Raw genomic sequence first — 17525 nt, forward strand, 5'->3', positions numbered from 1 at the left:
GGGCCTGCGGGACAGGAAGAAGCGGAGGGCCTTAAGGCCATCTGCATGGGGAATGCAGGTGTAGAGGGACTGGACGTCCATGGTAAAGATGAGGTGTTGGGGACCGGGGAATTGGAAGTTCTGGAGGAGGTGGAGGGCGTGGGTGGTGTCACGGACATAGGTAGGGAGTTCCTGGACCAAGGGGGAGAAAATGGAGTCGAGATAGTTGGAGATCAGTTCGGTGGGGCAGGAGCAGGCGGAGACAATCACAAATCAAATCTTTACTCTTAAAATGTTTGCAAGGATTATTACCATTTTACTGACTAACACCCACTTTCTGAATTGGATTACCGATTTTGAACAGTTGATTCCATTTAACCCTCTAGTCAAGTATTTTGTCGAAACAAAAACTGTACTTCCACAAACAGCCCACACCATACATTGGAAAGATTTTCAGTGTTAACACAAGGACATTTATTGGTTGAGAAGGATGGGATTGCAATTTTCAGTAAGACTCTGAACTGTAAAAACTCAGTATTTTGATCCAAATCAGGTAATGCTCAGGTGCAAGGCCAATATAAGTAGCAATGATTGATACACAGTTTAATTTATGATGTAATTGAAGAACATTTATATAGATGATTTGGATGAGAATATAGACAGCATGGCTAGTAAGTTTGTGGACAACACCAAAATTGGTGGCATAGTAGACAGTGAAGGTGGTTTTCTAAGATCACAGAGGGATCTTGATCAAATGGGTCAGCGGCTGAAAAACGGCAGATGGCTTTCAATCTGGATAAATGAGAGGTATTGCATTTTCGTACAGCCAGTGTAGGACTTGTACAATTAATGGTAGGGCCCTGGGCAGTGTTGTAAATCAGAGGGACCTACGGTTTAGGTACTTAATTCCTTGAAGCTTGCATCATATTTAGACATGGTGGTTAGATAGGCATTTAGCATATTTGTCTTCATTGCTCAGTCCTTTGTGTGTAGGAGTTGGAATGTCATGTTGAGGTTGTACAGGATATTGGTTAGGTCTCTTCTGGAGGCTTGTGTGCAGTCCTGGTTGCCCTATTACAGGAAGGATTAAGCTGGACAGGGTTCAGAAGAGATTTACAAGGATGTTGCCGAGTATGGAAGGTTTAAGTTCGAAAGAAAGGTAGATAGGCTGGGACATTTTTATCCCCCCACCAGAGTGTCAAAAGTCGAGAGGTGATCTTGTAAAGGTTTATGAAATCATGAGGGCTATAGATAGAATTAATGGTATGTGTCTTTTCCCTTGGATAGGGCTTTTCAAGACTAGGGGCAGTTTTATGGTTGGTGGGGGGAGCGGGGACGAGAAGAGAGATTTTTAAAAAAGACATAAAGGGCAAATTTTTTAAAAAAAAAGTCAAAAACTGAGGGTGGTTCAGGTGTGGTGTAAACTTCCCGAGAAAGTGGATGTAGACACAATTACAATGTTTAAAAGACATTTGGATAAGTGCACGAATTGGGAAGGTTTGGAGGGATACAGACCAGAAGCAGGCAGGTGGGACGTTTAGTTTGGGATTATGTTCGGCATGAACTGGTCGGACCCAAGGGTCTGTTTCCATGCTGTATGACTCTACAACTCTTACATCACACATGCACTTTTGTCTCTCTAAAATACCAGGTACACTGGCCTTGCATTCAAGTGATTGGCTGACTGAAGGAGCATACTTTGGGTTCAGTTGTTTGCAAAAGGTTGAGTACAGCTTGTACTCTATCAGTCCACGCTTGCAAAAACCAAAACACAACGTGTTAGATGAGATTCCATGATTGTTCAACAAGTGCCGACCAATCCTGAGTGTGCTAATAATAACATTGACACGGTTATGATCAGTCATGCTTGTAATGTGGGCTCATATATACTTGCAAGAAGTAACATTTATTCATATGCAGGAACCAATCTCTGCAAACCTAAGAAAGACATTTAAAAAGCTCCAATTAAATCACATGGAGTTTATGGAATCTATAGTTAACATTGTTTGAGGCGGCATGGTGGTTCAGTGGTTAGCACTGTTGCCTCACAGCTCCAGGGACCCGGGTTTGATTCCAGCCTTGGGCAACTGTGTGCGCGCTCCGGTATCCTCCCATATTCAAAGATGTGCAGGGTAGGTGGTTTGGCTATGCTAAATTTCCCATGGTGCCCAGGGGTGTTTAGGTTAGGTAGGTTAGACATGGGAAATGCATGGGTAGGGGAATGGGTCTGGGTGGGATGCTTTTCAGAGGGGCGGTGTGGACTTGTTGGGCCGAATGGCCTGTTTCCACACTAAGGATTCTTTGATTCCATTGTTTTCTTTATGAAAGACCTCAGTGAATCAGTAGCCTTTTTTCCTTAAGTACAAATTGTACTTGTTTAAAATTTGCCTTTTTTGGGTTTGTCCTGACAAGTGTAGAACAAGCCAATTAGGACTTGGTCTCTTTTTCAGTACAGGTAGTTCTGTACTATCCAGCAACTGTTTTTGTACAAATGAGAAATGAATAGAGGGGCTAGGTGGGAGACATGTGGACTGTAAACACCAGTCTAGAACAAATCAGGGTGAACGGCCCATTGTGGTTCTATAGATACTATGTAACTGTAACAAGGGAACACTAGTGCTGACAAGTCATACGCTATTCTTGGCTACATAGCACTGTTCCTTTATGTGTCATTGGGTCATAGTCCTATATTTTCCTGATCACTTGTGCAGCCCATGGAAAAGATCCTCACCTTCCTAGGGTACCCAAGGGACATATGCGCAACAGTGTTCTCAACGTGGGCAACATTGACGAATAAGAAACACTGACATCCGATACTGTAACTGTTTCATCGAAGCACCACAGGAAAGGAAAAAACATTCTGGGATATCACCCTGGTCAATCCAACACACACTTCGGAACAATCTCTTCAAACGCTGGAATCACTGGCCAAGTTCAGATTTGGAATAGTTTCAAGTAAAACTGTGACAGTTCTCCAATGTATAATGTAGTGCATTTAAGAGTTAAACACTAGCTTCATGGTCTTTTGAGCATTAAGATGTGGATAAAAATCACTACAGTGCTACCAAACCGCAGGGCTCCTCTCTCACTAAAGACAACTGGTGGTGGTTTAACCCGAGGGTCACCATGCCTCAGGCAAGGGGAGAGGTTGAGAAGGAAGGCCCTTCATGTTTTGCTCCAAATGAGGTTGCAGAAGACTGGAGCAAAGCCAATGTTGTTCTTTTGTTTAAGAAAGGCAACAGGGATAATCCAGAAAATTATAGGTTGGTGAGCCTTAAAATCATTGGTAGGGAAATTATTGGAAAAGATTGTTAGGGACAGGATTTACTTTGCAAGAGGGTAGACCAGTGTATGTTGTCTACCTGGACTATAAAGCATTTCACAAGGCCCCTCATTATAGGCTACTCCAGATAATTAAATCACATGGGGTCCATGACAAGTTGTTAAATTGGATACAAAAATCAGCTTGGTCATAGAAGACACAGGGCATTTATGGAGAGGTGTTTTAATGACTGGACATCTGGGACAAGTGATGTTTCACCAGAATCAGTGTGGAGGGAAGGTGGTCAGATTAATAAGTTTGCAGACAACACAAAAATTGGTGGTGTTCTGGATGGTGGGGGAGGTTGTCAAAGGATACAGCAAGATATAGATGAGTTGGAAAGTTGGGCAGGGAAATAGCAGATGAAGTTTAGTCTGGACTAGTGTGAGGTGATGCATTTTGGAAGGTCAAATACAAGAGGAAATGGCAGAACTCTCAGGTGCACTGATATGCAGAAGAATCTTGGATTGCAAGTCTGTAACTCCCCAAAAGTGACAACACAAAGGCACACAGCATGATTTCCTTCATTGGTCAGAGCACCAAGTCTAAATGTTGGCACACAATAAGGAGGATGTGGAGGTTTTGGAGAGAGTGCTGAAAAGTTTAACTAGGATGTTTCCCGAATTGGAGTATGTTAGCTAAAAAAGAAGAGGTTGGACAAACTTGGAAGGTTTTCACTACAGCATCAGAGGCTGAGGGGCAATCTGATAAGAGTATATAAAATTATGAGAGGTGTGGAAAGGGTAGATGATCAGAATCTCTCAGGGTGGAAACATCAAACACTAGGGAGCATAGGTTTAAAAGTGAAAGGGGAAAATTTTAAAAAAGGAGATGCAAGAGACAATTTTATTTTTAGAAAACAAGGTAAAACGTGCCTGGAATACACTGCCGGGGAAGTTCTAGAAGCAAATATGTTAGCAATGTTTAAGAGGCATTTCAACAGACATGACCAGGCAGGTACTAGAGGGAATACAGGGATATGGACCAAGTGTAGGCACATGGAATTAGTTTAGAATGGCATCATGATTGGCATAGACACAGTGGGCCAAAAGGGCCTGTTCCTGTGCTGTACTGTTCTATGTTCTACATAACCTCCACTAGTATTGAAATTGAACCCACATTGTTGGCAGCACTCAATCGCAAACCAGCCAACCATCTAATGGAGCTATTTAGCCCCTGCAATAAGGTATAGACTCATACTCTAAGACAACTACATACTATTTCTATTCACTAAGTTATTTTCCTCACTGTAAAAAGAGGTATGCAGTAATTTGAGTTATTTCAGTATCGGAGCTGGATCCTTCTGCTTGGAAACCAAGCAAACAGAAATGAGAGATAGTAGGAACTGCAAATGCTGGAGAATCTGAGATAGCAAGGTGTAGAGCTGAATGAACACAGCAGGCCAACGTTTCGGGCCTAGACCCTTCTTCAGAATTCTTCATTTTCTGAAGAAGGGTCTAGGCCCAAAACGTCAACCTTCCTGCTCCTCTGATGCTGCTTGGCCTGCTGCGTTCATGCAGCTCTACACCTTGCTATCTCAAACTAAAGTGAGAACAAGCTCTCAATAATTTATGGACTCTGCAGCAGAGAATTCCACCCTCAGTCTTTCCTTTAATTGATGACACACTCGCCGACATAACGTTTTGTATAGATTATCAACTAGACAAGAGAAGTCTCAGAATGTCACTTGTATTCCAACACTTCATAAAAGGTTACTGTTCTACATTCCACAACCTATATTGCAAAACTGGGGAAAATAAAAGCATTTATTGAGCTACTAATTACAACTAATCACCTTACCAAAAGTCTCAAATATACTGGAAACTCAGAGGTTGGAAGTGAAACTCGTGGGCAAAGTAGGATTTTAACATTGCAAATAGTAGTGTTCATAGCTACAATGTTCAGTATTCAAAAAAGACAAAAACTGTCTTCACATTGTACTTTTTTTAAAATAGCAAGTCAGGCTGACCTAGGGTCAAAGGATTAACTTAAATGATCATTTTCCTAATGTAAACATCCAAATTGCAATAATTCCCAAGAAAGCATTTTGACAAGCAGCTGAAGCAAACAAATTCTCTCCAAATCACAGCAAGGAAGGAAATTGTGAAAACGGCTTAAAAATGGTCTGTGTTGTCAGTTAAGGGTCAAGCCCAGGTCTCAAATAATGCGACTCATTTGTTTTGCAACACATAGTTAATCGTTTTCTATTACTGCAATTGAATTTAAGTTTTAGGGAATAATGAACCCTTTAAATCATCTGAAGGCTGTTAAAGTGTTTTTTTTAAATAATCAAGCATGACCATTTTACCTCTGACAGAAGGGAGGTGAGAGAACAAAAAAGAAATCTTGCAAGAGGAAACAACAGCCGTTTACTTGAAATTAAAATGACTGACATTTGTAGTTTTTTTTAAACTTTAAAGACAATTTCTCCTACCACACAGTCAGTTACTCTGATTCAAGTACTTAGTAAGTTCATATACACTGCCTTCCAGTGCCAAAACAAATTTCAACAAAGATCCTCTCTCCCCCACCTGATCTTTTAGCAACTATAAATAAACATCAGGTGTCACCATCAGTACTGCACACTCTCCTCCAGCATGGTGGGTCAGTATTTAGCAATTATACTCCTGCCATTAGCAGTTTTTTTCTGAAGCCACTTCAGCTTTAACTCAGTTGGCAATTAACTTTCTTCCGGTCACTGGGCACACAGCAGTCAGAAAACTGGAATGTGAATCTCGACACCGCAGATATACAAAATCAAGTTTAAAAAAAACTTCCTGCTAATTGAAGTGCTAGTGGATCTGAGATACACATGTTAAATCTCATCAAGCCAATTTATGAAATTTAAGCTCAATCCATGAAACCACCATAAAAATACGCACAAAAATGCATTTAGTTCACTAACATCCTTTGCAGAAGAAGCTTTACTGTGTTAATCTATTCACGTGTGTTGCAAGACCGAAAGCAATCGTGTTGACATTAACTATCCTCAAATTGCTCTTCACAATTGAATAACCTGCAATGCAATTAGGAAAAGGCAACAAACTCCCAACTGGTTAATTATACCCACATCCCATCAAAGAAAAAAACAAAGGCAAATTTCCATTTCAAGTCCAAAGTTATAAAATGTAGACATTTCATGGAAGAAAACAACCCAAAATGTCAAGAAAACAAATGTTTAGAATGTAGAAACATCAGTATGGCTGAACAGAAAATAAATCAAAGCAACAAACACATTGGAGGAGAAAATGCAGTACAAATTGGTAAACATGTAGGATGAGAAATTGCAAAAACAGAAATCCCAAACTAATAAGAAATTTTTTCCATTCTTGATCATACAGTACATTCCAATGCATCTTGAGCTGAACTTATCTATACTTTTAATGGAGGTTTGATTCAAAGAATGCATGAAAGTGGATATGCTCTGGTAAAAATTGCCAAAAACTTTGTCAGCCATTCATTAGGAGTGTGCAAGATATATCAGGCACAGTAAACAATAAATAAGGCATATTGAACTTTTTGTAAAGTCTTTTATAATTTCCTTCTGAATCTTTGTGGATTCATAATTTAACCATTCTATTAAGTAATTCATTTGCTGACTAGAGAACTGAACACTATTCAAACACGTATAAACCAATGTTAACCTTTCAAAGACTGTACCAAAATATTTACTTCGCTGTCTAAATATTATACTATCAATTACCACTAGGCTTGCCTGCTCGTTTGGTGGTGCCAAAGGACACACTATGCTGACCGTCTTCTCCATGCATTACCCCTGCCCCAGCACAAAAAGATGAATTGATAGGTTTCCCGAAATCCAAAGATTTCTCATGTATACGTTGATTAAAAAGAGCTACATTTTCAGAAAAATGAAAGCAAGGGAGCAAAAACACAACACAACATAAAAAGGCAGTATTCAGACCATAGGGATCAAAGTGGCACTGTACTGTACTGAAAACTTCAACATCTTGGGACAAATTTAAATTGTCCATGTTTTTAACAGAAGTGTTGAATATACACTGGCAGATATTGTGTACAGTATGGATTTGCCAACACTCAAAAGTTTCCATATGAGACTTGCACACCAAATGCACAGATATCATGCAAGTTGAAATCCAACAATAAATTTGTTCTAATTCATAAAGGTCCATGAATGGTAACCATACCTGGATTCTGCAGTCAGCTTATCTTTGATTGCAAGTTGGATTATATAGCATTAGTATTGAGGTTACATAATTCAAAAGAATTAAAGAATGGCCAATCCACAAGGTCATGGAGTTGTGCTGTTGCTGTTCATTGAGCCATACCAGCTTTCTTACTTTTAGGTTTCAAAAAAGTCATCACCAAATCATTCATTTGACATACCTGTTCTTTTTATGTCCAGAAAGGTTTATCACTTGCAACTGACTAGCTTTTTGCCCACCACCAAATCACCTGTTAACCACCCCACTTAATCACCCGTGTTTTCCAATTAATCACATGAAGTGCAATGCTCAGCAAGGGCAACGCAGATCACCAAAGCTGAGGGAGGGATAAGGAATGACAGGGGTCCCAAATCAAAACGGAGTTGGAAGGGGAGGTAAGGCATGCCACCCCGTGGTACCTACCTTTCTCGAAGCATCGAGTGTATCTTCCTAGAGGGACTACTCATTCTCAAATAGAAAATGCATGTTGCCTTTCAAATACCAAATGCACAAGGTCTTAAGCCTCTGGTCTATAGTTGTAGCTCCTGTGGATGCAACAGGATTCTCGGTGAGGAGGAAAAGGATGGGTGAACAAATTGTAACTATTTCAAGGATGACATTGAGCAGAAATCCATGAAACAGAAGATAATAAATTTGATGAGGAGCTGATACATTGTGACATTCAACCATTACGATACTCAGAGGATCTAAACAATTGAGGAACATGAATGAAATCATAAAGAAAGATACTAACTAACCTTTCTCATTAATAAACTAAGTACACCCATAACATTCCAACAGAAATCAGATTGGCCACAGCACAGAAGGATAACCTTTGGCCTCATGTTTGTATCAGGTCTGTGTAAGGCTCCCAACCCTCTTCCCTATAGTACTGCAATTTTTTTCTTCAGATAATCATCCAATTCGGTTCAGAAACAGAACTGAATCTGCCTCCACCACACTCAGTGTACTTATGGTGCAAAACATTTTTACCTCACATCATCATTGCTTCTTTTACCAATAATTTAGTGACATCTGGTTCTCAGCACTTTCATCAACTGGAACAGTTTGACCCTATCTGCCCTTTCCAGGTCCCTCATGATTTTGGAAGATTCTATCAAATCTCATCTTAACTTTCATTTCAAAAGGCCCGATATCTCCAATTTAACTAGAAACTGAAAATCTTCAGCCCTAGAACCACCCAAATTTTCTGCACCCTCTGTGTTCATATTTTTTCTGAACTGCTCAAAGTTGGATGTAATACTGCATTTGAGGATGAAACAGAGTATTATACAGATTTATCATAACTTCCTTGCATTGATCTCTGTGGCCCAATTAAAAAAGCTCTGGATCACACACTCCAACTGCAAGCCAGGTCTGTCCTGCCATCTGGAATGATTTGTGGGGTAAGTGATATGCAGATTTGAGGTTACAATCAGATCATCCATGATCCTACTGAATAGTGGACCAAGGTTGACAGCAGGCTTAGTTAAGGATTGATTATATTTTTATTACACAGTTATTATATTTCACTGATACATTTGGATAAGTACATGAATAGGAAAGGTTTGGAGGGATATGTGCTAGGAGCAGGCAAGTGGGATCAGTCTAGTTTGGGATCATAGTCGGCATGGACTGGTTCGACCGAAAGATCTGTTTCTGTGCTGTATAATTCTATGACTGAATGCGCTACTCCTACTAGTTTGTACATTTGTGTAATCCTCAGCTCCTCTCCTTATGCACCGCATTGGGAATTCTACCCTTTACTTTATTGTACCTCTCCTTGTTTATCCCACCCAAAAAAGAACACTTCACATTTTTCTGCATTAAGTCACATTAACCACTTTTCCTCACATTCCACTTTCCGGATTATGTACTTTTAAGTTTAACACCATCCTCCTCAAAGTACTAATTTCTAAGTTGTGTCACATTTATAGATTTTGCACACTTAATCACTGGGAACCCCATAATAAATCTTCATGAAGTCCAAACAACAACCAACCATTCACCTCAATCCAAGCAAGAACCATTCACCACTATAGAGTTATAAATAGCAGAAAACTACCGATAGACAAACAGAAATTGCTGGATGAAGTCAGCAGGTCTGGATCCATCTGTGGAGAGAAAGCAGTTTTGGGTCCATTGACCCTTCTTCAGAACGACTGATGCTGGGAATCTGAAACAAAGACAGAAAATGCTAACAAAAGTCAAAAGGTCTGGCAGCATCTGTCGAGTGGAAAACGGAGTTAATATTTCAAGTTGGGTATGATCTTTCTCCAGTTTTGAAGATGAATCGTGTTGGATTCAAAATGTTAACTCAGAGAAACAGAGGCTGCCAGATTTGCTGAGTTTTGGCAGCATTTTCTCACTGTTTCAGATTTCCAACACCTGCAGTGTTTTGATATTATTCGAGTGTTTAATTCATTGCCACTTCTCCTCCAGGCATGTCCACCTTGAAGCTCTACTGTTACCCTGAAAAATTGTCCATTGTAATCCTTTGTCTTGTTCACCATCATTGCTTTCTACCCACTCTGCCTGTCTTGAGGAAGTGCCACTATTCTGTTTCCTATCATTCAACTTCACCTCCATGTTGCTACTGGCCTTTTTTTTAAATCCCGAGTTCTCAATTTTCTCGGAAGTCTACCAGGAGTCAAGTTATTAAATGCCTTTTGGAGGTCTATTCATACTACGTCAACCGTATTACCACTTTCTACCCTCTCAGTCACCTCATCAATAAAAACAGCTAATTAGTCAAAGATAAAACTTGCTTTCAAGAAATCTGTGTTGGCTTTCATAATTAATCGTTTAGCCAAGTGACAATTTTAATCCCGAATTATCGGGTGAATGAGAAACACACAAATAAACCCTTATCTGGCAGTCTTACGATCCCATAGTATTGGAGGATTAAAACGCTTTTCTGTAAAACAGACGCCAGCTTTCCAGCTTTGAGAGAAAGGTCTTTGCAATGAACTCAAAACTCGCCCCAAACTTCACGGTGTTGGACGTGAACTTTCCAGGCACACAAAATTTACACGAATTGTTTACCATGGTGCCACGTTAGACTACATGCCAGAACGGCGGCTCAGTGATTAGCACTGCTGCCTCACAGCGCCAGGGACACGGGTTCAATTCCACCCTCCGGCGTCTGTGTGGAGTTTGCACATTCTCCCCGTGTCTGTGCCGGTTTCCCCCGGGTGCTCCGGTTTCCTCCCACAGTCCGAGGATGTGCAGTCTAGGTGGATTGGCCATGCTAAATTGCCCGTAGTGCTCAGGGATGTGTAGATTAGGTGGGTTATGGGGGGGATGGGTCTGGGTCGGATGCTCCGAGAGTCGGTGTGGACTTGTTGGGCTGAAGGGCCTGTTTCCACACTGTAGGGATTCTGGGAGTTCTAGGAGAATAAAAACAGAAATTGCTGGAGAAATGCAGCAGGTCTGGCAACATCTGTGGAAAGAAGGCAGAGTTAGCGTTTCGACTCTAGGGACCCTTCAGGGAATTACTGAATTTCTGCAGCAGTTTCTTTATTGTTTCAGATTTCCAGCATTGGCAGCTCTTTTTAGATCCCAGAATACACGAAATTCAAAGTATAGTTTGGATAGTTATTACTATCTTTGTTAATTGCCAATTTTGTATATATAGTAACGTGTGATTCCGCCACAACACAGTGAAACTAATTTTGATCGAAACATTTTGCAGAATCCTTTCCATCATTTGACTCGACCCAACTGTAGTAGCGCTCGTCAGTACATATAAATTTTAGGAAAAGTTATTGAAACGTCTCATCTTCCAAAGCATCCCATCCAAAATATCGGCAAGTATTTCAGTTGTAACGCTGCTAAATATTCAAAGCGTAGACACAAACTCGGGCTGATCGGTAAATATCTGTTCTTCGCGACGATATTTGAAAATAAATCGCACCGAGCTGACAGTCTTGATAGCAGGAACTTCGAATCACATCAAAACAGAAACAATGACAAATACACCCACTCGGTTGAAAACATGAATGAATGAGTGGTTGGACGGATAAGTAAGATTCAAACTAGACAACTTCAAAAAGATAGCTTCAGAAACCAAAACTCCCCGTGAACAGAGCGAAGAGTTAAACCGTTACGAAGACAGAGATACAAATGATCACAATTCAAGAGCCGCGCTATCGAACTTTACATCGACATGGCACGTACTAATTCTACTGAACAAAATACGCTGACTGCTTGTTTGATGAGAGACTCAGAAATCCTATTTCTGACCCAGTACTACACCTACAACAGACTCTGGAACTTTTACACAGTATTCCATACATTTTCAGAGAATCACTGAAAGCTAAAGTCCATCCACCAAGACAGAGCGAATCCCCTTCTCTATCCACCTCACAGTGCGGGCTCCTACCGTTAAGGACACTGGCTGTAAAGCTTTCTTTTTTTAAAAGATCGGAGCTGTAGACCGCGCTTCCACTCACCTCAGGCTCCAGCATAGAACCCAGCCGCCATCTTCCAGCGATCTCCGGTATTCACAAAGGGGCCGTCACTTCCGGGAATCAAGTCGAGGCTTGGATACGGGGGCCCTTTAAATGCGGGCTGGGCGGGCGGAGGGAAGCACTGATTAGGGGGGTCGATCTCGGTATCGGCTGAGAAAGAGCGAGGGCTTGTTACGGTAACACTGAGTTCGAATGCCGAGTGACGCAGCGTTCGGCCAGAACAATGGGAGGATGGAACACTGGGGAACGCGACGTTCTGTTGGAACGCCGAGAGGATTCCAATCGAATGCCGTGGGAAGGAAGTTGGGGGTTGGATTTGCCACTTCTCCCAAGGCAGCGTCCTGTCTGAACAATAGCAGGAATTCCGATCGCAACTGCTGTGGAACGCAGTTACTTATCCGAGCGAGCATCCCGACGGTTTCTTATTGTTAACTGGGCTACAAAACACCTCGCGCTGCGGTTGTGCAACACTAAGATCACCGGTCTCAAGCTGATCGTTTTCGAAACAGTTCATTTGATGGCATTCTCATCCAGAACATTTTGAAGTTCAGTTTAGATTCAAATAGGTCACAAAAGGAATTTCAAATAGGTTAACTGTGCAGTTTCCCAGTTGAAGTCGCGGAACTTTTTTGGATTCTTAACTGTTTTAGCATAGACGATACTTTGCACGTGAATTAATAAGAGGAAATACATAAAACGATAAGATTACAAAAGTCGTGCTTAATTTATGGTTTCATTTCATTCATTGCAGAATTTGAGCATGGATTTTTTTTGGAAAAGCTTATATTCATTGTAATATTAAAAAAAGTGTCGGGATGTTTGTTATGTGAAGTTACTCAATGTGGCAATGTGAGAAAACAGTATTAATCTGAACGAGGAGGGATCAGACTATTTCAATCAGCTGCTGAAACCAGACTCGCTGGTAAGAATCTTAATAAAGGTAAATAAAGAAAGAGTGTGACTTTAAAAACAGAAAATGCTGAAGAAACTCAGCAGGTCTGACAACACCTGTGGAGAGAGAAACAGAGTTAGTCTTTCGGGTCCAATGTGAATCAGTCCTGAAGAAGGGTAATTTCCTCCAGATGCTGCCTGGCCTGCTGTGTTCTTCCAGCCTCCTGTACGTCTACCGTGAATCTTCTTCGGAACTGGTTCGAGCATTTTCTGTTTCTAGCATCTGCAGTGTTTTTTTTTACTAGAAGGGTTAGTCTTGTATCTTCAACAATAAGAGTTTTGACTGTATTGACTCAATTGATTGATCAACCACTTTTTAAAGGCATCTTTAACAAACACATTTCTACTTTTCTATGTGTTACTCCTTAGGAACATCAGCCCTAAAGGTAACGTTAGTTTCGACCCGCACGCTAAGGACCTTTCGCAATACCCCCGGGTGTCTCCATATTAGTAAGATTGCATACCCAATATCAAGTAGCTGAAGAGCCGAAATATATTCTGACCCCATACTAACCTGTATTCCCCGGATTATTTGAGGCAAGGCAGTTTGACCCCAAAATGAACTCTGCACTAAATATCAACAAAACTGCCTATTTCCGGGAGATTACCCAACTTTGTCTTCATGTGAACTCATTTTGTGTGACGCTCTTCCGTGTCTTTGATTCCTCAAAACTGGACTGTTCCCGTAGACTCTTGGCCAGCCTTCAACATGTGACCTTCCATAACCTTACAGAGATCATAGAACGGTACAACACCGGAAGGGGCCCTTGGGCCCATGATGTTTGCCGAACATGACACTAAATTAAACTAATCCCTTCTGCCTGCCTTTGGTCCACATCCCTCCATTCCTTGCATATTCATGTGCTTATCTAAAAGTCCCTTAAATGCCCCTATTGTATCTGCTTCCATCAACCGCTGGCAGCATGTTCCACACTTCTACCACTCTCTGTGTAAAAAGCTTGCTCATCACATCTCCTTTGAACTTACCCCCTCTTACCTTAAATGCATGCCTCCTGGTATGAGACATTTCAACTCTGGGAAAAAGATTCTGACAGTCAATCCTATCAATGCATCTCATAATTTTACAGACTTCTATCAAGTCATCCCTCAGCCCCTGCCACTCCAGAGAAAACAGCCCAAGTTTTTCTAGTCTCTCCTTATAGCTCATACCTTCCAATCCAGGCAGCATCCAGGTAAACCTTTTCTGTACCCTCTCCAAAGTCTCCACATCCTTCCTGTAATGCGGTGACCTGAACTGAACACAATAGTCTTAAGTGTGGCCTAACCAAAGTCTTATAAAGCAGCAACATGACACCCTGACTCTCGTACTCAATCCCCTGACCAATAAAGGCAAGGTTGCCCATATGCCTTTTTTTTAACCACCCTATCTACTTGCGTGGCCACTTCCAGAGAGCTATGGACTTGAACCCCAAGATCCCTCTGTACGTCAATGCTGTTCAGGGTCCTGCCATTAACTGTATACTTTTCCTTAACGTTTGATCTCCCAAAGTATAGCACCTCGTACTTACCTGGGTAAAACTCCATCTGCTATTTCTTCGCCTATATCTGTAACTAGCTATATCCTGCTGTATCCTTTGATGACCTTCTACACTATCCACAACTGTATAATCTGCAAACTTACAAACTCACCCACCCACCTAAACCCACTTCATCCAAGTCATTTCTTTATATCACAAACAGCAGATGTCCCAGTAGAGACCTCTCTAGAACACCGTTGGCCATGGATTTCCAGTCTGAAAAATGCCCTTCCACCACTACCATCTGCCTTCTATGGGCAACCCAATTCTGAATCCAATTGGCCAAGTCACCGTGGATCCCGTGCATCTTCAGCTTCTGGATGAGCCTGCCATGACGGACCTTATCGAAAGCCTTACTAAAATCTGTGTAGACAACATTCACTGATCTACCGTCATCGATCATCTTCATCACTGTCTTGGATTACAGAGTGCGTCCAAGTGGTTCTTTTTAGATACGGTTAAATGTAGTTAAGAGAAGGCTCAACAACAGCAATTTGCTTAAATACAAACATTTATTGAGTAATAATAAAAGACAAAAAAAAGGAACATTTAAGTAAACAAAAAGAATGAAAAAGAGAGGAAAGAAACAATAAGCCTCACACCCTTCTGGCTGCCGGGGACCCCTCGATCGACAGCTGGTCTGAAGTTGTTCCTGGCACCTTTCACAATTCCGGTTTGAAGTGAAGTCCAGCGACTTGGAACAAAACTTGCTCTCTTATACAGTGTAACCAACAGCCAGTGCAGAGAATAGCAGATACAGAAGACAAAACTGCTAGCCAATACACAAAACACAGCTACAGAAATACAGGTGTTGTCTTCAGCCATAAAGGCAAATTCACAGGGCTCATTCAAGGCCATGCAGCTTGTTAAGTATCATCGTTACCTTTTCCAGCCTGTTTTCCCATCCTGTACAATCTATTTTCTCATGCAGCTGTCAAATATCATCATCAACTTTTAGCCCTTTGGCCGGTCCTATACATTGAACCCCTGATAATAATTGACAGTGCATGTACAATTGCAGATGCAGATGCAAATCAGCGATAGCCCCATCAGAACCTATACCAAAAAATTAAAACTGCAATGAAAATAACTATCATCAATACAATAAAATAACAATAGGGTGTATCATCAAATTAACAATCACAGTGTCTTGGGGACTGACCCTTAAATATCTATCCCACTCCTGATGTACAGTCAAGGCCGTGATGGAACTAGCAAGTCATGCCACCTGACTGAGGCAACCAGAATATCATCTACACTTTTTTTGCAGTTAATCTATTTACATGATTTGCTCTAAAATTTAGTATATTTCCAGATTCAGGTTCCCTAATTTCTAGTTTTCTTCATTCTCTAGTTCCCAATCTACAGATCAAAACACCCAATAACAGTAAAGTAAAGTCACACATGGACTCAAAATTTCTCCAGCTCTCTTCATCTGTATCTGTCTTGAGGATATTTCTCCAATGTTTCCTCCCTTGCCAATTTTATGAATGATTGAATCATTGAGTGGTAATTTCCTCCACATGCAAGTACCTGTTTCGAGCTACAATATACATGGTATCAAACAATACAGCTCTAACATTCATCAAGCTTTACCTTCAACTTATGTGTCCCGCCTTTTATTTTTCCCGGGGTTCCCTTACCACAGACTCCTACACCACCTGAGTCTTAGCTCAGCCTTTTTTCACATACACTAACTGTCCTAACACATTACAATTTCACCTATTGGTTTAATCGCTGGACTACATGCATCATACAGACATTCAAGATGGGTATCTGTATGTCATCCAATGGGCCCATTCACTCAGTCTACTATTACTCCTCCCAGAGTACATATTCTTTAATTTCTGTAACATTTTGATATAATAAACAAACACACTTTTTATTTTGATTGTAATTCTTTTTACATGCCTTTCACTAATACTATTTTTATTGTTTTAAAGACGGTTTCTCAATGGATTTTTTTGTCAGTGTGTTATCATTTAAATTCTGTTTTTGGACTCTTCCAAGCCACACTAATCCTTTGTCAAGTAGGTGTACATGTCTGAGACCTGTTCTTCAGTGCATGTTTTTTTACTATCTCATGTTTGTTACCTCTGAGGTAACATTCACTTTTGCACACTTATTTTGGTATCCCAAGACAATGTCAAGTATTCTTGACTCCCACATGATCTTATCAAATGACCTATGAGGTTTTACTTATATCTCCACGTATGGTCCCGATTTCTCAGGTACAAATAACAAAGAACAAAGAAAATTACAGCACAGGAGCAAGCACTTCGGCCTTCCAAGCCTGCACCGACATGCTGTCTGTCACAACTAAAATCCCCTATCCTTCCGGGGATTTTGTCCGATTCCTGACACTCACTACAATTAATATTTCCACAGTACTTCCCCCAGCACTGAAATATGTTATTGATGAATGGCTTGATGGGTTGAGGGTGCCTCATCCATCACTGTGTTGCAACGTTGAAATTTTGCAAATGGTCTCAGCCTTCAGTGTCTCCAATTTCTAAAAGAAAAACAAGCTCCATCCATTCCACGTCAAGCAGAATGGGTTAATTAGTTTTAATCTGCTTTGGATTCAAAAAGAAGGGAATGGGGTGTAAACTCCTGCACATAATTACATCATCTGTCTCTCCTCCTCCTTGAAGGAAGGAAAAGCCCACCCCTTTGTTAAATTTGCATTTCCCAAACCCCTCACACACAGGGAGTTGTAATTTCAACTTTCCAATGTCCCTATCACTTGGATATTAACAATGAGTCAATCTTATCATTGGGAATTAGATTCACTCATGTTAAAACAATATTTGGAATTTCATTCTGACTGGAAAATGAAATTCCTAACATGGTAATTTCTGGAATTAAAATTTACCAAAGTCCAAACACAACAAGTAAATTTTTACCAAGATTAACAAACCAAATTTTTGAATCAATGTTTCGCAGATTTTTGCTTTACGCAACCACTAATGGTTTCTTAAAAGGACATTACATTAACCATTCATGTCCCACATTGATACAGGCACAGCACACACTTTCAAATCATCATACATTCCCAAAATGCCAACTAACTTCAAAG

Source organism: Rhincodon typus, chromosome 17 (genome assembly GCF_021869965.1).
Source record: "Rhincodon typus isolate 14 chromosome 17, sRhiTyp1.1, whole genome shotgun sequence".
In the NCBI taxonomy this organism is placed as follows: domain Eukaryota; kingdom Metazoa; phylum Chordata; class Chondrichthyes; order Orectolobiformes; family Rhincodontidae; genus Rhincodon; species Rhincodon typus.